Source organism: Girardinichthys multiradiatus, chromosome 13 (assembly GCF_021462225.1).
Source record: "Girardinichthys multiradiatus isolate DD_20200921_A chromosome 13, DD_fGirMul_XY1, whole genome shotgun sequence".
NCBI lineage: Eukaryota > Metazoa > Chordata > Actinopteri > Cyprinodontiformes > Goodeidae > Girardinichthys > Girardinichthys multiradiatus.
Genome location: NC_061806.1, coordinates 33459475 through 33480913, shown reverse-complemented (window position 1 = coordinate 33480913; position 21439 = coordinate 33459475). Strand labels below are relative to the sequence as shown.

The 21439-nt window shown below is 39.5% G+C and overlaps 1 long non-coding RNA gene across 1 annotated transcript; it reads right to left on the bottom strand.

Moving 5' to 3' along the window:
• Positions 1 to 1940: 1940 nt before the first annotated feature.
• Positions 1941 to 16392, bottom strand: LOC124878980. Its single transcript, XR_007040922.1, has 3 exons — positions 16355 to 16392; positions 4972 to 5056; positions 1941 to 2518 (listed from the first exon to the last, which is right to left on the bottom strand). It is a non-coding gene; the product is annotated as an uncharacterized LOC124878980 (long non-coding RNA).
• Between the last annotated feature and the right edge of the window lie 5047 nt (positions 16393 to 21439).

Below are 21439 nucleotides of genomic sequence, written 5' to 3'. Positions count from 1 at the left end.
TGTTAACAGATACACAGATGTTATATAATGAGCTGCAGTTACTACTAAATACATCTTGCATTCATTAGTACCATGCATTTTTCTGTTACAATGCTGTGTATGTTTCTGCAGGTGCGGAAGCAGTCTCATCCTTCTTTTTGCCCTCTATTCTTCTTTCCTTCTCTCCCATTTTCCTTTTTGCCCCACCTCTCTCTTTTTCTTGCTTCTTTTTTTCCTTTTTGTTTCTGTGTCCATTTCAATTAAAATAATCCTAGAGCAGTTTCTAATAAAGTTTATTTTTTAAATATCAAGAAGGACATTATAGACTTAGCCATAATGCTCCACTTGTGAAAGTAAATCTGTTGGGCTTCTTCTTGGCACTCAGAAAACAAGTCTGAGTGCTACTCTTCCAGACAGGACACGGTAAAAAAAAGAAAAGATATAGCGAGTCTAGTCAGTCTTTAGTGACTTATTTTGAAAAAACGGATGTTTTACTCGTTGTTTCCTGGTGGTCCAGTATGATTCAGGCTTATTGACTCCGGCCATGCTCTGGCATTCAGCAAAAATAGACAAAATTGGATGGCCATTTTGTCGCAGCACTTGTGCTCTGGCATCTCATGACAGCTGACTGTCTTCTTCTGATTCTGCTTCATCTCTGTCTGATGACTGAAACATATATAAAGAAACATCAGATTCTTTGCTGATGTTTGTGTTGCAAGCCATTGTAGCAGTGGTCAGTTTACGTGCCAGGGTTCCCCTGTGAAGTCATAAAAGTCCGCAAAGCAGTTGCCTGGAAGTGCCTTTTTAGCGAAATTTATGACCATATATCTCAACAACTGTTAATTATAGTGACATGAATACACGTTTTGGAATATTTATCAATGTTTCCTTTCCATAAATTTAATTGGATTTTTCATAAAAATCCAATGTCACAGGCACTTTAATCTATGTGATACTGTCTGTTCACTAACCTCTTATAACAGCTTAATTTATACAGAGATTAAACAGTGGACTCAATTTTCTAACTAACCAACCTCCAAAGACAATCGCTCGCACAATTTTGTTTAAGGGGGCTGAATAAATAATGTAATGTCTTTATGTTTTAAACAAAAATTAAAAACATTATTTTTCTTTCATTTGATGATTATGCACCACTTTGTATTAGTCTAACACAGAAAATCACAATAAATTACATTGTTTCTGTAAGTTAATGAAATGTGAAAAAGCTCAAGTGGTATGAAGGCACATTAGTTGGCATTTATGCAGGGAATTAAAATGTTAAAAAGGGCTTGATGAAACTCATTTAAGTTCCCGTATCATGAACATTTTCACTGATAAAAGCAGTCTGGCTAAATCTTGCACATTTTCATTTTTCTAAAGAGCCGGGTCAGAAAGTGAGACAAGTGAATCTTTACAGGCTGCTGGACCGTTGAGCCTGACCTCTGGCTTTAGTGTGGAAGATGCTCCGCATTGATCGATGCACAGTCAGAATGTCACACTGCACCAGTGTAAATATTTTGGTGATCTCATTTATCTTTTATTTGTGGAAAAGCTAATACCCCCCACCTTAAGCTGTTTTTACTCTCTGAAATGTTCTGGATACATTTCGATTAACAGAGAATATTATTAACATTTACTCCAGACTAGCAGAGATCAAGCATTTTACTGTAAGCATGCGGGCTGGTAAGAATAATCTTTTTGCATGCTTCTTATTACTCGCTTCCAGTTTCCTGGATAAATTCTAATATATATAGTTTTGATATCAACACACCCAAAAAAAGGACCCCTAAAGAGTCTCATCTTCTATTCTTGCATACTTTTTGCATCATGTTTTCTCTGCTCTACCCAAATGTCCCTGCCTTGCATTTCCACTGGTGATTACACATCAGCAGCACACAACATCCCACTGTGAAGTGCATGTGCGAACAGCAGAAAAAAGACAGAAGTGAGTGCACACTTTTCTGCAATCTTCTCTGTTCATGTGTGAAAATTGCCTTTGATTTTGTTTCTTGTTCTGTTCTTGAACCTTAAACAGTAAAGCACAGCTGAAATTATTGTTTGAAGATCTTTGTGTGTGAGCAAAAACTCCTTTATTTCATTACAAGATGGTATTTATTCCATACAGTAGACTCAGTCCAAGTAATTCACCATCTGTTTACCTTTCTGACTATTGAGTCCTTTGTTGTTTCATGTACTGGTTTTAAAGACAGATATGCCAAGTGCACAGCCAGTTTAGTGTTTTTTGTTTAGCATGCCAGGAGATACAGGAGCTGCTGTTAATCCCTGGAGTTTAGCTGGTAAATCTTCAGAGATTTCTCATGGGATTCTTCACTTTTTCCCCCGCTTTTTAAAATGTCTTTAGGCTTTTTTCCATGTGGAGATGATCGTTGGGTGTGTGTTCTGTTTCTCAACCACGTCCTGATTCACATTCACACACTTACACTTGTTCACACCTGGAAACAGTAGAGCATGTATCGGCAGTTGGCTGCTGAAGAACATCTCTCAGGGGAAGCTGGAAGAGGGAGGCAGCCCTGGAAATCTATTGGTGCAGTTGAATAAAAAAAAAAAAGACAGCTTTAAGGTCATTTCGTTTAGATAGAAAAGAGTAGTGCAGATTTAGATATTTTTTTTTATCCGACCTTTGACATTAGTACATCTATTGATCAATATTGAGAAATCTTCAGAAGTTTTCTTTTCTTTTGCAAAATAGTGTGGCTTCAGTGCCACACCAATAGATACCCCCGCTTTAGGTTTCTTAACCCATTTAAACCAGTGCTGGAGTAAGGTATCAAAGATGAATCCCATTTCCTAGGGTAAACCCCTGTCTATTGACACTTAACTCAGGTGGTACTGAAAATATCACACTGGGAAATTGAAGAATCTTTAAAGAAACTGATATCAGTTGTTTCAGATTCTCTACACATTAATAAACTTGATTTAAAAGAAAGGTTTGGACTATTAAAAGTAAGGTTCTGGGTAGTTATTATCAGCAATGTTTCCCTTTACTCGTAGTAGACAGATGTCATATTATCATGTGTTTGTGGAAAAGACAATAACTCCTTTGAGCGATGGAGGGGCGAACAGCTGTTTTAGCTGATTTTAAGAATTTAAAACAACTTGAGCTGAAAATATTCACATCTGTGAGAAACAACGATATATTAGTGAATATTAAACCCTTATAATTCTGCAGGAGACAACTGTTTTCTCAGCCAAAATATTCACATCACATTATCTAAAGTTACATTTGTGAAGGCTGTGGGCTGTGTCAACCTGCCTGACCAGCTGCTATTCTCCAATCCAAGTCCACGAAGAGAAGAGGGAACTTTTGGGTTTTACCTGTGCAACAGCATCAAAGATGGTACATTGTTGGACTTTTCAAAGCCCATTCCAATCAACTGATCAGGTTGACCAGCTGAAGAGGTAAACTTATACAAGTCAAGTCAAGTTTATTTATATGGCGCTTTTCAGCATCAAGGCACTCAAGGCGCTGTACATAAGGAAAAACATTACAATGATACAGAAAATCAAACAACAGAGGTAATTAAAAAAATAAAATAAAATAAAGAGAATAGAAAGATGGATAAGAAAATGAAAGGGAAATTGGACTGAAAACGTAACTAATAATGTTTAGATGGCCCAGTCAAAGGCCACTCTAAACAAATAAGTTTTTAATCTTGATTTAAAGCAACTTAGGGTTTTGGCGTTTTTACAGTTTTCTGGGAGTTTATTCCAGATTAGTGGAGCATAAGAACTAAAAGCTGCTTCTCCATGTTTGGTTCTGGTTCTGGGTGTGCAGAGTAGATTTGAGCCAGAAGACCTGAGAGGTCTAGCTGGTTGATACACTGACAACAAGTCTGTAATGTATTTTGGTGCTAAGCCATTCAGTATTTTAAAGTCTATTCTCTGAGCTACAGGGAGCCAGTGTAGGGACTTTAGAACCGGGCTGATGTGCTCCACTTTCTTCGTTCTAGTGAGGACACGGGCAGCAGCGTTTTGGATCAACTGCACCTCTCTGATCAACTTTTTAGGCAGACCTGTGAAGACACCATTGCAGTAATCAATTCTACTAAAGATGAATGCATGAATTAGTTTTTCAAGGTCCTGTACAGTATCATCTTTGTTAACCTAGTTAATCCCATGTTGGAGCAGACTTTTGAGGCTATATCCAGCAAACACCACATAGACTTTGCACACTTGTCAGGGAAAAAAATGATGGTAAATTGAATTTATATAAAGCTTTTCTAGTCATACTGACAGTTCAAAGTTCTTTACACTAGAACCACTTTTACACAGCTGCACACAAATTCAATCGTTTGTCTTTATTTTTATTCCTACCTCAGAGAACTCCTTTATGGCTGTTGGAAAACTATTTCAAACAACTTCATGAAGCTCATCGAGAGAATACCAAGAGTGTGCAAATCAGTAATAAAAGCAAAGGGGGGTTGTTTTGAAGAATCTAAAATATAAACGATGTTTTGAGTTATTTCCAGATTTATTTTTTTCTACATAATTCTATATACTTTTGGTTCATAGTTTTGATGTCTTCACTATGTACCTACAATGGAAAGTAATAAAAAAATAAGGAGAAGCCATTGAATGACAAAAGTGTGTCCAATCTTTTGACTCGTAGTTTAACTCAAGCTATTTCTAACAGTTTGCGAAATTGTGTTTCCTTTCAATTCATCATTTAAAGACACCAACAAATTAAATGTCTAACCTTTGGACTGAAGACATTTTTCACGTGCTTTTGGAAAACGAAAAAAAAGATTTTTCTTTTTACAAAACCAGACATTATTTCAAACTTTAAAAGTCATTCCTTGACCTATGATCTGACAGACTGTCACATTTAAAAATGTACACAAAGTCATCAAGACATTTTGTGAAATACACAAAACAATATAAATTTTATATCAAGCTTTGAATTTCAAGCAGTATTTACTACAGAGGAAGTGGGGGGAAAAAAAATGTTTCAAGTGCAGAACTCACAATTACCTGATTTCCCCCAGGGCCACAAACGCAGCATCTGACACAAAAGGTGTTTTCAGAAATAACGTTCATCTTTCGCAGGTCGATTTATCTGCTGAGACACAAACTCAACATTGTATGAATATTTAGACACACACACACACATCATTAAAGAGCTACCTTTTTACACACACACACACATAGAATGAACACTCTGAGGACATGGCAGCCTCCATTCCACTCTGTGCTGCTATCAGGCCGAAGTGTGATTCCTCACCTTTATTCTTGTTCATTTTTAATTTTTTTTACAGCCCCCTTCATTCTCATTGTAATTCCAAAGCCAGAGCTCAACTTAAATTAACATCAGCACTGTGACATCCATGGAGAATACCTACCAGATATTACAGCTTGCCTGGGATGGGCTAGGCAACGTGAGGAACATCCAAAATGAGCCGGATGGAAATGCAAAAAAGGCAGGAGACGCCCTCCTCATCCTTAACAGCTGCATCAGACACCTCCCCCCTCACAGCTGCAAGTTTGAAGTTTTCATCTTAAAATTAAATTTCTGTTCTTCGTCGTCTCTCCATTTTCAAACATTGAGCAGATTAAACAGAGCGTTTAACAAAGAGGAAAATATAAACTGTGAATGGGAGTAAAGAAGGTCAGGAAGTTTGGGAGTTCTTAAAATGCTTGAGCAAAACCAGACTAAACAGTTTTTTTTATAATCACAGAATGTTTGGTAGTTCTTGAGAAGATGTACAACACATTTGTCAGCTGCAATGCATCGGCACTTTGTTGATGTCAGAAATGAAAACTTTATTTTTTATGTACAGAATCATGACCATATGTTATAATTAAACAATCCTGAAATGTAAAAAACAACAGAATAAACTAAAAAACAAAATGTAAAAAAAAAAGAACAAATGTCGCTAAAACGCTGCTAGGATACAAAATGAACCTAAAACAATAACATAAAACTAAAATGGACAATAAACTGCCCTAAGAGTAGCAAATGTTTTAGCAGAAATAAAACAATGCAACACATAAAAAAGACAAGATGACACAAAGAATGTACAAAGGACCAATATCACATATATATATATAAAAATAATAAACCCATAATAATCATTAAATACCCCCAAATCACTACCGAACACACCAAAAATAATTTATACAACTAAATGTTTGCAGAGACAATAAAGACAGCTGAAGAAAGATAAAAATGACAAAGATTGATCTTAGACGATATAAGAAACAGTTTCAGAGAGAACTATAATCCCTTCAGAAAGACAAAACACATAAAAGGAGCACAAAAACCACATTCGAAACAATCATTAAGAGCAGGGCATTTGTGTCCTGGAGAGGCCACAAGTACCCTGGTTCAAATCCCACAGCCTGCCACTCTGGGTCCCTGAGCAAGACCCTTAGCCCCTGAATGCTCCCCAGGCGCCGCACAATGACAGCCCACTGCTCCCTAAGTGATGGGTTAAATGCACAGGATAATTTCTCCATTGTGAGATCAATAAAGTCAAAATTATTATTAATATGTATAAGCAGGCCAGGAATAAACTGACCAAGGAGAAGAAAGCAGCAAAGAGAAGCTACAGGGAGAAGCTAAAGAAAAGCTTCTCACATGGAGAAGCTTCTGCTGTTTGGAATGGTTTGAAAAACCTGACTGCCTACAGAAGCAATTCCTCCCACACTGAGCAGAATCCTCGTCTGGCTTCTACTGTATGTATGAAAAGCAGCAGTACCCTCAACCCTCAACTTCAACTCCTTCACATCTCATTCAGACACAAATTCTTGCCATACACCAACCACCTCCCTACCTCCAGACCCCCTGCCTGCACGAAGGATCTCAGAGAAGATGTAAATAGGATCTTTCAGTTAAAACAAAGAAGGCCACAGGACCTGATAATATCTCACCATCATGCCTGAGAGCCTGCGCTGACCAACTGGCACCCTTCTTCACTGAGATCTTCAACAAGTCACTGGAGCTGTGTGAGGTTCCTTCCTGCTTCAAACGCTCTACCATCATCCCAGTATCCAGGAAACCCACCATCACAGGATTAAATGACTACAGACCTGTCGCCCTGATGTTTGTGGTCATGAAATCATTTGAGCAACTGGTGTTGAAGCACCTGAAGGACGTCACAGGCACCCTGCTGGACCCCCTGCATTTTGCCTACTGGGCAAACAGGTCGGCAGATGATGCTGTCACTTCATCCTGCAACACCTCGACCACCCAGGGATGCACGCAAGGATCCTGTTTGTGGACTTCATCTCGACCTTCAACACTATCAACCCAGACATCCTCCACCAGAAGCTCATCTAGCTCAAAGCCCCGGCCTCCACCTGTCAGTGGATCACCAGCTTCCTGAAGAACCGGCGGCAGCAGGTGAGGTTGGGGAGCATCTTCCCCTGCATCTTCTCCCTCTACACAAATGACTGCACCTCAGCGGACCCATCTGTGAAGCCCCTGAAGTTTGCAGATGACACCACTGTTATTGGACTGATCAGGACAGTGATGAGTCTGCATACAGACAGTGGTGGATCGGCTGGTACACTGGTGTAATCAGAACCACCTGGAACCTAACCCACTCAGGACTGTGGCAATGACGGTGGACCTTTGGACACACCATACCAACTTACCCCCCTCACCATCCTCAACAGCACTGTATCTGCTGTGGACCACTTCCGGTTCCTAGGAACCACCATTTCTTGAAACTTGAGATAGCCCTCATTCATAGACAATGTTCAGAAGGCCCGGCAGAAACTGTACTTCCTGAGGCAACTCAAGAAGTTCAACCTTCCACAGGAGCTGCTGGTCATCTTCTACACCGCCATAATTCAGTCTGTCCTGTCTCTGTCCTGTCTTTGTCTATCTCAGTGTGCTTTGGCTCATCCACAAAACAGGACAGGTCCAGACTGCAGTGAACAGGTCTGCAGAGAGAATCATCAGGGATGACCTTCCCTCTGCCCTGGACTTACACAGGTCTAGGGTCAGGAAAAGGGCAGCTAAAATCTATGCAGACCCCACACAGCCTGAACACTAACTCTTTAGGCTTTTACCTTCAGGTCGGTGCTACAGAGCGCTGTCTGCTAAAACCAGCTGCCACAGAGACAGTTTCTTCCCCTGGGCTGTCACTCTGATGAACACTTGACAGTCAGAGTTCCAGAACAACACCATGAATACTTGGACTAATCAGACATTAAATTCCATTGTAAAGTGAACTGTGTATATATATACATTTAAAAAAATATTCTTTATTATTGAGTGCAAAGTCTGTCTGTACAAACTTGGCAATAAAGCTGATTCTGATTATTAATCAGTTAAGGTTCTGCTTTATATACTGTAAATCTATTTTCAGGGACAGGTTACCTTATAATATACCTACAGTTAGGTTAGAGAGAGATGATCACATTTAACTCTCTTTCAGAAGTAGTCACAACCTCTTGACCTTTTTTGCTTTTTGTCACATTACAACCACAAACCTAAAAGTATTTTATTGGGATTGTATGTCGTAGACCAATGCAAAATAATGAAAGAAAGTGATACAATGTTTAAAACTATTTTTTATAGTAAAAACATTTAAGAAAGGTGCAACCTATTTTTATTCAACCCTTTTACTCTGATACCACCAAATAAACTCCAGTTTAATCTATTGCCTCAAGATGTCACCTAATTAGTAAGGTACACCTGTGTGCAATTTATTCTCTGTATAAAAACGGCTGTTCTGTTAAGGCCTTAAGGATTGCTAGACAGCTAGGGAATGAAGAATATCATGAAGGTTCTAAAACAATATCCAGAGCTTTAAACATCTCACAGAGCACTGTTCATTGTCTGAAAATGGAAGGAGTCCAACTGAACTGTCAGGCTGAGCATTAATCAGGAGAGCAGCTGAAAAGACCAATGGCAACTCTGGAGGACCTGCAGGGATCCTCAGCTATGGTGGGAGAATCTGTCAACAGAACAAGAATCAGTCATGCCCTCCACAAATCTGACCTCTATGGAAGCGTGGCAAAATGAAAGTAATTGTGAAAGAAAGCCACATTCACAGTTTGCCACAAGCCATATGGGGGACACAGCAAAAATGTGTGGAACTTTCTGGCCTAAGGGAAGAGAAATCCAACATGACATGTCCCCTCGAAATGCCATCCACATAGTCCAATACAGTAGTGTCAGCATCATGCTGTGGGCATGCATTTTCTTTAGCAGGGACAAAGAAGCTGATCTGAGTTGATGGGAAAAAGGATGGGACTAAATACAGAGCAATCCCTTGCCAGAGTGACACAGGAGTTCAGGTCCCAGCACAACAATAACCCTAAACATACAGTTTAGGGTTATATAAATTGTTTCGATCATAGCATATTTAACTTAAAATGGCTCAGACCTGAATCCAACTGAGAAAGTGCCAAGGCGTGAAAGTTTCAGCTGCTCTGTATCAAAACTGACTGACACAGAGTTATTTTGCAAAGACGAATGGGCAATAGTTCCAGTTTCAAGATGCACAAAACTGGTGAAGAAATACCTCAGTGCACTTTAGATTTGATTGCAGCTTAGTCAGACATGTTGCAAACACACATTAAATCTGCATCATATTTCTTCAACTTCACAGTTCTGTCCCACTGTACTATTCCATCACATAAAATGCCAACAAAATACAATGAAGTGACAAAATGTGCAAAGGTTTAATGGGTGTGAATACTTTTGCAGGGCACTGTAAACATATCTCACCACAAACTGTGACAAATGAATTACGCACTGTACATAGGTCAAATTTAAATTCACAAATGTATTTTATTTTGTTGATATTTTATATTTTCTAATTGCTCACTATATGAAGATAAAGAAAAAAAAAAAATTTTTTCACTCTGAAAACATCCAGACTTTTTGACTGTTTGATTGTCCACACGCACATTTCTTCTTTGAAGATGAGTGAAATTTCTTTTTTTTTTTTTTTTACAGGTTTTACCAAGATGTAGTGATTTATTAATATCTTTGGACTCTCTGGATTAAAAAAATGTTTCAATTTATTTTTTTTCTTTTCTCACGTACGCCTGATTAGCACCTGTATGTGCTAATAGGTAACAGCACATGTTACCTATTAGCATAAATGTAAACATATGGTAACAAATAGCACTGGGATCTGAATTTGTTCACAATGTTGCCCCTTGTCCATCGTTTGGCATATTCTGATTGCACACAGATTGGTTTCAGTCAAGCTGTTAAAAATATGCTGCCGAGCAAACTACAACTATAAATTGGTGAGGTTTGAACATACAAATCTCTAAAGCTGCTCATCCGTAATTTACAGCATCTGTGCAGAAGGTCTGATTTGAGAAGAAAAAGATTTCATTTGATATGCACAAAACATGAACCTGTTTAATGTGGATGGAATATTTTATTAAGATGACATTGATTAGACTCTTTCCGTCACAAATGCACAATTTCAAGGGGCCATTATGTCTAGCCATCTTAACATTCAGGAAGAAATGTGTTCACCAACCCCCAAAACAAAAACAAAACACCCTGTGAAGACCCAGGCTGTAGCTGTAAAGAGTGTTTCTTTTTATTTTCTTACAGTGAAACAAGTCCTGTACTGACATGGTCTAAAAGGCCATTTGGAGAGAAAGAAGCAATCACTCCAAATGCAACATAAAAAGCCAGACTGCAGTGTGTAAATTATTACAGGGACAATGATTTTTTTATGAGTCTATCTTGAGGTCTGATTAAACTAAAATGGACGTTTTTGATATTAATGATCATTGTTAACATTTGTAGGAAAAAGGGGGGATGCTTCAAAACCTAAAGACATCATCCCAGTTGTGAAGTATGGAGATGGCAGCATCATGTTGTAGAAGTAATTGCTGCATGAAGGACTGGTGCACACTTCACACAATGGATCGCATCATAAGGAAAGATTATGTGGAAATATTGAAGCAACATCTCAAGACATCAGGCAGGAACTTCAAGCTGGGCACAAATGAGTCTTTCAAATGGACAATGACCTTAAGCATGCAGCCAAATTAGTGGCTTAAAGACAACAAAGACAATGTTTTCCACTGTCCATCGCAACGCCCTGATCTCAGTCAAGAAGACAACTTGTGTACGGAGCTGAAAAGTTGTGTTTGAGCAGGGTGGCCTACCAACCGGACATCTGGTCCATTCTGGTCCATCTGGAATGCATGCAAACTTCTGAATTTCAGAAACTTTTAAACTTTGAACTTCAGAAACTTTTAAAAATTCCTTTAAGAAATAAATATTATTATTCTGACATTTAATAAATTAGAAATGCATTCGATAATCCTGAGCTACAGTAGGAAAAGGTTTAGTCTGATTTAATGTCAATGAGAAAAAAAGGTTATTATTATCTTTTAGCACAGAGAATGTAACTATCTGGCTTCAACAGTTTATATATATCAACAGTATACAGTACAGACCAAAAGTTTGGACACACCTTCTCATTCAAAGAGTTTTCTTTATTTTCATGACTATGAATATTGTAGCTTCACACTGAAGGCATCAAAACTATGAATTAACACATGTGGAATTATATACTGAACAAAAAAATGTGAAACAACTGAAAATATGTCTTATATTCTAGGTTCTGATTGGATGCTCTGTTGCTCTGGGTAACGTCACTTCCTGTTTTCGCTGTTGAATTGTTTGGTGCGCGAAGCTCTCTCGTTTGATCTGATTTCTCTCTACTGTTATATCTCTTACTTGTTCTCATACATAAGCACGTTAAAACACTTACTTTCTATTGCTACTTTTAACGTTTGGGGACTCTCCGTGTTTTACACGGTTTTTCTAGTAGTGGTAAGGGGTCGCTAGCTTAGCGTTAGCTCCACCATGGCTACCCGTTCTACTGAGTCTCCTCCTCTCTGTCTCAGTTGTTCAGTTACTCCTCTGCCTCCTTTAGTGATAATGGTACGTGTAATAAAGGTAGCATTTTTGTAGCTTTGGAGGCGAGGGTGTCGGAATTGGAGGCCCGGCTCTGCGCTGTTGAAAAACCAGCAGATAGCCGAGGCCCCTTAGCCAGCGCGGAGCCACCGAGGGTAGCTCCCCGTAGCAGTCCTCCAGCAGAGCCCGCACAGCCGGGGCCTCAGGCTGGCTGGGTGACGGTACGTAGAAAGCATAGTCCTAGATCCCAGCCCACAGGTCACCACCAACCCGTCTGCGTTTCTAACAGATTTTCCCCGCTCAGTGACACACGCTGAGAAGCCAACTCTGATAATTGGCAGCTCCATCGTCAGAAACGTGGCACTAGAGACACCAGCGACCATAGCCATATGTCTGCCAGGGGCCAGAACGGGCGACATCAAATCCAACCAGAAACTGCTGGCTAAGGATAAGCGTAAATGCAGTAAGATTGTTATTCACGCTGGCCGTAATGACACCCGGTTACGTCAATCGGAGGTCACCAAAGTTAGTGTTGCTTCGGTGTGTAAGTTTGCCAAAACAATGTCGGACTCCATAATTTTCTCTGGTCCCCTCCCTGATCTGACCAGTGACGACATGTTTACGACATTCAACCGCTGGCTGTCTAGGTGGTGTCCAGAAAACGATGTGGGCTACATTGATAACTGGCGAACATTTTGGGGAAAACCTGGTCTGATCCGGAGAGACGGCATCCATCCCACTTTGGATGGAGCAGCTCTTCTTTCTAGGAATCTAGCCGAATTGATTAGTTCTCCAAAACTCTGACAACCCAGGTTCAGACCAGGAAGCAGGGTCATAGTTTAACACTCCTCTCTGCAGCTTCTGTACTGCTACCCACCCATTACCCTATTAAGACAGTGTTTCGCCCACGGCCAAAATTGAATAGATTAAAAAATAATCTAAAAGGAGGAAATCAGGAAATTTTAATAAAAATAAACACAACTCAGACCGAAAAGAAAAATAAAACAATTAAATGTGGCATACTGAACATAAGATCTCTCTCTTCAAAGACATTGCTAGTTAGTGACCTGATTTGTGACAATCAGATTGATTTATTTTGCCTCACAGAAACCTGGCTGCAGCAAGAGGATTATGTTACTATAAATGAGTCAACTCCTACTAATTATTTAAATTTTCACATTCCTCGAATTACTGGGCGAGGAGGAGGAGTAGCATCCATCTTTCAGTCTGATTTATTGATTAGCCCCAGACCAATCAATAGCTACAACTCTTTTGAATATTTAATCCTTAGTTTTCCTCATCCAAATTGCAAAGCACTAAAACCTCTTCTGTTTGTTGTTTTGTACCGTCCACCAGGCCCTTACTCTCAATTTGTAGATCAGTTTTCAGACCTTTTATCTGATTTAGTGTTACAGATAAAGTTATTATAGTGGAGGATTTTAACATTCATGTAGACGCTGAAAGTGATAGCCTAAATATAGCGTTTAATGCTATCTTAGACTCAATTGGCTTTGATCAAAACATTAACAAACCTACCCACCTTTGTCTTCATTTTCTGGACCTTGTGCTGACATATGGCATTGAGTGTAAAGACATAACAATATTCTCTTATAACCCTGTCCTGTCTGACCATTTCTTAATAACCTTTGAGTTTAATTTAATCGAGTACTCCACACCTGAAAGAAAATTTCATTATAGTAGATCATTATCAGGCAATGCTGTAACAACCTTTAAAGAATCTGTTCCACTTTTAATTTCCTCATTATCACTGAAAAACACAGTGGAGGGCAATAATTCTGTTTCTGCCCCTTCACAAATTGATTCTTTTGTTCATAGTGTTTCTTCATCATTGCGTGATGCATTAGACAATGCAGCCCCCTTGAAAAAGAAGGTAATCACTAATAGGAGGCTAGCTCCTTGGTTTAATTCAGAGCTGCGTACTTTAAAGCACAATGTTAGAAAATTGGAGAGAAAATGGCGCTCTACACACCTAGAGGATTCCTACTTAATCTGGAAAAATAGCCTACTGTTGTATAAAAAGACACTTCGCCAAGCTAGAACAGCTTATTTCTCATCATTAATAGAAGAGAACAAGAATAATCCTAGGTTTCTCTTTAGTACAGTTGCTAAACTTACACAGAGTCATAGCTCTGTTGAGCAATCCATTCCCTTAGCTCTTAGCAGCCATGACTTTATGGGATTCTTCTTAAATAAAATTGATTCTATTAAAAAGAAAATCTTTGACATACTCCCGAAGATGATTACTTCATCCTCAGCAAGTGCGACAACATTGGAAATAACTGCAGAACCTGATTTGTGTTTGGACTGTTTTGATCCTGTGAAGCTTCCTGAGTTATCAGAAATATTAGCTTCATCTAAACCTTCAACTTGTATGTTAGATCCAATCCCAACCAAATTATTTAAGGAAGTGTTCCCTCTGATTACCAGCCCCATTTTAGATATGATTAATATATCTTTAGTAAATGGATATGTACCACAGGCTTTTAAGTTAGCTGTAATTAAACCTTTACTTAAGAAACCTTCGCTTGATCGAGATGACTTGAAAAATTACAGACCTATATCCCATCTTCCATTCTTATCTAAAATTCTTGAGAAAATTGTTGCTAATCAAATATGTGAGCATTTACATGGAAATGACCTGTTTGAAGAGTTTTAGTCAGGCTTCAGAGCTCATCATAGCACTGAAACAGCTCTGCTGAAAGTCACTAATGATATTCTTATGGCCTCAGATAATGGACTTGTGTTTGTTCTGGTTCTGTTAGATCTCAGTGCTGCATTTGATACAGTCGATCATAATATTCTCTTAGAAAGGCTGGAATATGCTGTAGGGATCAGGGGAACAGCACTAGGCTGGTTTAAATCTTATCTGTCTGACAGATTCCAGTTTGTTCATGTAAATGATAAATCATCTTTAAACTCCAGGGTTAATTGTGGAGTACCACAGGACTCAGTACTTGGGCCAATTCTCTTTACTATATATATGCTTCCAATAGGTCAAATTATTAGGCAGCATGGGATAAATTTTCACTGTTACGCTGATGATACTCAGCTTTACTTATCCATAAATCCTGATGAGCCCAACCAGTTAGATAGACTACAAGCATGTCTTGAAGATATAAAAACTTGGATGACGTTACATTTTTTGCTTCTAAATTCAGACAAGACAGAAGTTGCCGTCTTTGGACCGGAGTCTTTAAAAAAGAAACTGCTTAGTCAATCACTTAACCTGGATGGCATTAAATTGACCTCTGATAATAAAGTAAAAAACCTTGGTGTTATTTTTGACCAGGACATGTCATTTAAATCCCATATTAAACAGGTTTCTAGGATTTCCTTCTTTCATCTCCGGAACATTGCCAAAATTAGAAATATCCTATCTAGGAGTGACGCTGAAAAACTAGTCCATTCATTTGTTACTTCAAGGCTGGACTATTGTAATTCGTTACTATCAGGATGTCCACAAAATGCAGTTAAAAGCCTTCAGCTGATTCAAAATGCTGCAGCAAGAGTTCTGATGACAATTAAAAAGAGAGATCATATTTCCCCTACTTTAGCTTCCCTTCATTGGCTCCCTGTTAAATCCAGAATGGAATTTAAAACTCTCCTCCTCACATAAAAAGCCCTTAATGATCTAGCTCCATCATACATCAGAGATCTGATTGTTCCATATGTTCCTAACAGAGCACTTCGTTCTCAGACTGCAGGTTTACTGGTGGTTCCTAGAGTCTCTAGAAGTAGAATGGGAGGCAGATTCCTGTGGAACCAACTCCCAGCTTTAGTCCGTGAGGCAGACACCCTGTCTACTTTTAAGGCTAGGCTTAAAACTTTCAGGTTTAGCCTGAAACGGCTCAGTTATGGTTGAGGTGCAAACACACCCTCCATTTCTGCTACCTGTATGACCGCTTCTCTTTTCCAATGGTTATAATCAGTCTGACAGAGGGAGGTATCCCAATCCTTGTGGATCAGTGCTTCTGTGTTCTTTTTGTGTCTCTGCTCTGTTCTCTCAAACCCCCAGTCGGTCGTGGCAGATGGCCGCTCACACTGAGCCTGGTTCTGCTGGAGGTTTCTTCCTGTTAAAAGGGAGTTTTTCCTCTCCACTGTCGCTACATGCATGCTCAGTATGAGGGATTGCTGTAAAGTCAACGCCAGTGACTGTCCACTGTCTCTACATGCTCATCTGGGAGGAGGGAATGCTGCAAGTCACTGACTGGATGCAATCTGCTGGGTTTCCTTAGATAGAAAAACTTTTTATCCAATTTGAATAAAAAGCTAACTCCGACTGCACTGTTAGGATTAATTGGAATGTATGTACCTGACTGTTGTGAAGTGCCTTGAGACAACATGTGTTGTGAATTGGCGCTATATAAATAAAACTGAATTGAAAAAAATTGAATTGAAGTTCTTCAAAGTAGCCACCTTTTGCTTTGATTACTGCTCTGCACACTCTTGGCATTCTGTTGATGAGCTTCAAGAGGTAGTCACCTGAAATGGTTTTCCAACAGTCTTGAAGGAGTTCCCAGAGATGCTTAGCACTTGTTGGCCCTTTTGCCTTTACTCTGCGGTCCAGCTCACCCCAAACCATCTCGATTGGGTTCAGGTCCGGTGACTGTGGAGGCCAGGTCATCTGGCGCTGCACCCATCACTCTCCTTCTTGGTCAAATAGCCCTTACACAGCCTGGAGGTGAGTTTGGGGTCATTGTCCTGTTGAAAAATAAATGATGGTCAAACTAAACACAAACCGGATGGAATAGCATGCCGCTGCAAGATGCTGTGGTAGCCATGCTGGTTCAGTATGCCTTCTGTTGGAATAATTGTATATAGATTTATCTTATATTTTTCCTTTGTTATTAACTTTTACTATTTGATCTTTATAACCTTTCATGTATGTGTGAGTAAGGATGTGGAAGACTGTGGAAGTGTGCTGTTACAAGATAATGGTGTATATGACCTGTTTACGTTGCAGCTGTTTATATATATGTTTGTATATTGTAACTAGGGACCACCCTAAAGATAATACAAAGAGAATTCGGACAGATGTTTTCAGAGCGGTAGGAGATTTGTAACTGAAGCACATCTCTGTCCGTTCTCCTCGCAGCGAGTAAGAAACTAATTCTTGATCTTTCTCTTCTTTTTGTGATGTTATAAGTATTTTAGGTTGTTTGAACCTGACACCTTCAATTTTAAATAAATCCCCAACAGTGTCACCAGCAAAGCACCCCTACACCATCACACCTCCTCCTCCATGCTTCACGGTGGGAACCAGGCATGTAAAGTCCATCCGTTCACCTCTTCTGCGCCGCACAAAGACACGGTGCTTTGAACCAAAGATCTCAAACTTGGACTAATCAGACCAAAGCACAGATTTCCACTGGTCTAATGTCCATTCCTTGTGTTCTTTAGCCCAAACAAGTCTCTTCTGCTTGTTGCCTGTCCTCAGCAGTGGTTTCCTAGCAGCTATTTTACCATGAAGGCCTGATTCACACAGTCTCCTCTTAACAGTTGTTCTATAGATGTGTCTGCTGCTAGAACTCTGTGTGGCATTGACCTGTTCTCTAATCTGAGCTGCTGTTAACCTGCGATTTCTGAGGCTGGTGACTCGGATGAACTTATTGTCCGCAGCAGAGGTGACTCTTGGTCTTCCTTTCCTGGGGCGGTCCTCATGTGAGCCAGTTTCTTTGTAGCGCTTGATGGTTTTTGCGACTGCACTTGGGGACACTTTCAAAGTTTTGCCAATTGTTCGGACTGATCTTCATTTCTTAAAGTAATGATGGCCACTTGTTTTTCTTTACTTAGCTGCTTTTTTCTTGCCACAATACAAATTCTAACAGTATATTCAGTAGGACTATCAGCTGTGTGCTGTATCCACCTCCTGCACAACACAAACGATGGTCCCAACCCCATTTATAAGGCTTGAAATCCCACTTATTAAACCTGACAAGGCACACCTGTGAAGTGAAAACCATTTCAGGTGACTACCTCTTGAAGCTCATCAACAGAATGCCAAACGTGTGCGGAGCAGTAATCAAAGCAGAAGGTGCCTACTTTGAAGAACCTAGAATATAAGACATATTTTCAGTAGTTTCACACTTTTTTGTTCAGTATATAATTCCACGTGTTAATTCATAGTTTTGATGCCTTCAGTGTGAAGCTACAATATTCATAGTCATGAAAATAAAGAAAACTCTTTGAATGAGAAGGTGTGTCCAAACCTTTGGTCTGTACTGTATATCCTGGCTGTCGTTCAAAGATGTGAAGCCTGTGCCCATAAAATATGTGGCATCTACTAAATATTGGGATAGTCAAGCCTGTTGCTTCAGCAGTTGCATTCAGAGCCAAGCTGGACTCTCTGAAACACATTAAGTCAGACCATATTCCTAAGACCACACAAAGGTAATAATAAGTAATAAAACTGTGGTGCAGTAAAGAGAGGAGAGAGTTGGTGGAAAACATGCAGTACAATTGATAAAGACCTGATCAATCCAATTACAGGCCAGCGCTGTGAATTTGTATTTGGCTTTATCCTTGAGCGACTGAAAAATAATAAGATGATTAAGTAACAAAAAAGTACAGGCTATTAAATTCTAGGAGTTTTATGTGTGCTATACATATGGTAAGGCTTTTGGGGTGTAATTAGTTTTTCCATAAACCTTTTATATTCTGGCTTCATCTTTGACCTGTGGTGTGTGGTTTTATACACTTGAGGCAAGATTTGGTAAAGGCTACATCAATGGTTCATTAAAAAACCAGACTTAGAGGGTGTAGTCTTTTTACAATTACTATAAGCCCTCCTTGCCTGGTCCAAGAACCCTTCCCAGAGGGGTATGTCCGAAACACCTCCCTAAAGAAGTTCCTACACAAATCACATCAACAAGAGATGTTTTGCAGACAGAGCTGCAACTTTACTCTGAGCTCCTCCCCTTCTTGAGGTTGAGTTGAACAACGCTGTGGGGGAAACTCAATTTAACTAGAACTACTTAATTTCATTTTGGACTGCTGGGAACAAGCTGTTTGTTTGTACTCTGTGTTGTTCCAGTGGATTTAATTCAGTTTGAGATAAGACAAAGCGAAACTGTACAGGTCCTTCTCAAAATATTAGCATATTGTGATAAAGTTCATTATTTTCCATAATGTCACGATGAAAATTTAACATTCATATATTTTAGATTCATTGCACACTAACTGAAATATTTCAGGTCTTTTATTGTCTTAATACGGATGATTTTGGCATACAGCTCATGAAAATCCAAAATTCCTATCTCACAAAATTAGCATATCATTAAAAGGGTCTCTAAACGAGCTATGAACCTAATCATCTGAATCAACGAGTTAACTCTAAACACCTGCAAAAGATTCCTGAGGCCTTTAAAACTCCCAACCTGGTTCATCACTCAAAACCCCAATCATGGGTAAGACTGCCGACCTGACTGCTGTCCAGAAAGCCACTATTGACACCCTCAAGCAAGAGGGTAAGACACAGAAAGAAATTTCTGAACGAATAGGCTGTTCCCAGAGTGCTGTATCAGGGCACCTCAGTGGGAAGTCTGTGGGAAGGAAAAAGTGTGGCAGAAAATGCTGCACAACGAGAAGAGGTGACCGGACCCTGAGGAAGATTGTGGAGAAGGGCCGATTCCAGACCTTGGGGGACCTGCGGAAGCAGTGGACTGAGTCTGGAGTAGAAACATCCAGAGCCACCGTGCACAGGCGTGTGCAGGAAATGGGCTACAGGTGCCGCATTCCCCTGGTCAAGCCACTTTTGAACTAGAAACAGCGGCAGAAGCGCCTGACCTGGGCTACAGAGAAGCATCACTGGACTGTTGCTCAATGGTCCAAAGTACTTTTTTCGGATGAAAGCAAATTCTGCATGTCATTCGGAAATCAAGGTGCCAGAGTCTGGAGGAAGACTGGGGAGAAGGAAATGCCAAAATGCCAGAAGTCCAGTGTCAAGTACCCACAGTCAGTGATGGTCTGGGGTGCCGTGTCAGCTGCTGGTGTTGGTCCACTGTGTTTTATCAAGGGCAGGGTCAATGCAGCTAGCTATCAGGAGATTTTGGAGCACTTCATGCTTCCATCTGCTGAAAAGCTTTATGGAGATGAAGATTTCATTTTTCAGCACGACCTGGCACCTGCTCACAGTGCCAAAACCACTGGTAAATGGTTTACTGACCATGGTATCACTGTGCTCAATTGGCCTGCCAACTCTCCTGACCTGAACCCCATAGAGAATCTGTGGGATATTGTGAAGAGAACGTTGAGAGACTCAAGACCCAACACTCTGGATGAGCTAAAGGCCGCTATCGAAGCATCCTGGGCCTCCATAAGACCTCAGCAGTGCCATAGGCTGATTGCCTCCATGCCACGCCGCATAGAAGCAGTCATTTCTGCCAAAGGATTCCCGACCAAGTATTGAGTGCATAACTGTACATGATTATTTGAAGGTTGACGTTTTTTGTATTAAAAACACTTTTCTTTTATTGGTCGGATGAAATATGCTAATATTGTGAGATAGAAATTTTGGGTTTTCATGAGCTGTATGCCACAATCATCCGTATTAAGACAATAAAAGACCTGAAATATTTCAGTTAGTGTGCATTGAATCTAAAACATATGAATGTTAAATTTTCATCATGACATTATGGAAAATAATGAACTTTATCACAATATGCTAATATTTTGAGAAGGACCTGTATAGGTGCATCTGATTTGACTAAACATGATTCATTTGTTGGTCTGAAAAGTCCTAACAAATAGATTATTAATATTACACTCTCATCCATTTTTACTTGTGGTTCTGCCACACAACCGAACTAAATACATGAGTTTACACTGTTATTTGAAAACTGAATTTGTTTAAGTCCATAGAGCCAGCTTTGGTTAGCAAGTTTAGACATAAATAGACTGGTTTCTGTAGACGTCTTTTCACCATTTCCTTTTTAGACAACATTTCACATTGTTCAGGAGGAAGACACCTTTGTGTTTTCTATATTTAAAAAGAAGTGGTTATTTTACTCGAGAATAAAACAAAGGGCTCATTTGTGCCTGCAGATAATTGCATCAAATGATGCAGACGCTGGTAGTGATGTTTTTTAAGGAGTCAAGCTTTTTTTATATAAATATGCATGAGATCATATTTAACGTATTCAATAAAAGACAAACAACTCTTTCTACTTTTCCAGACTTATTTTTTCCACCCTTATTAGCAACTTTCTAAAGGATAAAACTGAAAATGGGCAGATGGATAAATAGAAGGATGGATGGATGGTTTAAGGCATGATGGAGAAATTAGTGGAGGGCAGACATAAAGATACATCATGAACAAACTGAAATATGGATGCATGGATCTGTAAACAAATTTAAGGATAGACAGATTAATGGGTTGAACAAACAGATGGCTGCAGTAAGGATGGATCATTGACAAAGGTGGATGGATGGTAAGATAATGACCAAACAGATGACAAGGACATATGAACAAATGGATGGTCGGACTGATGGATGGATGAGGAACAAACTGATGCATGGATGTGGATGGATGATAAACAAATGGATACATAATAATAGATGGATACATGA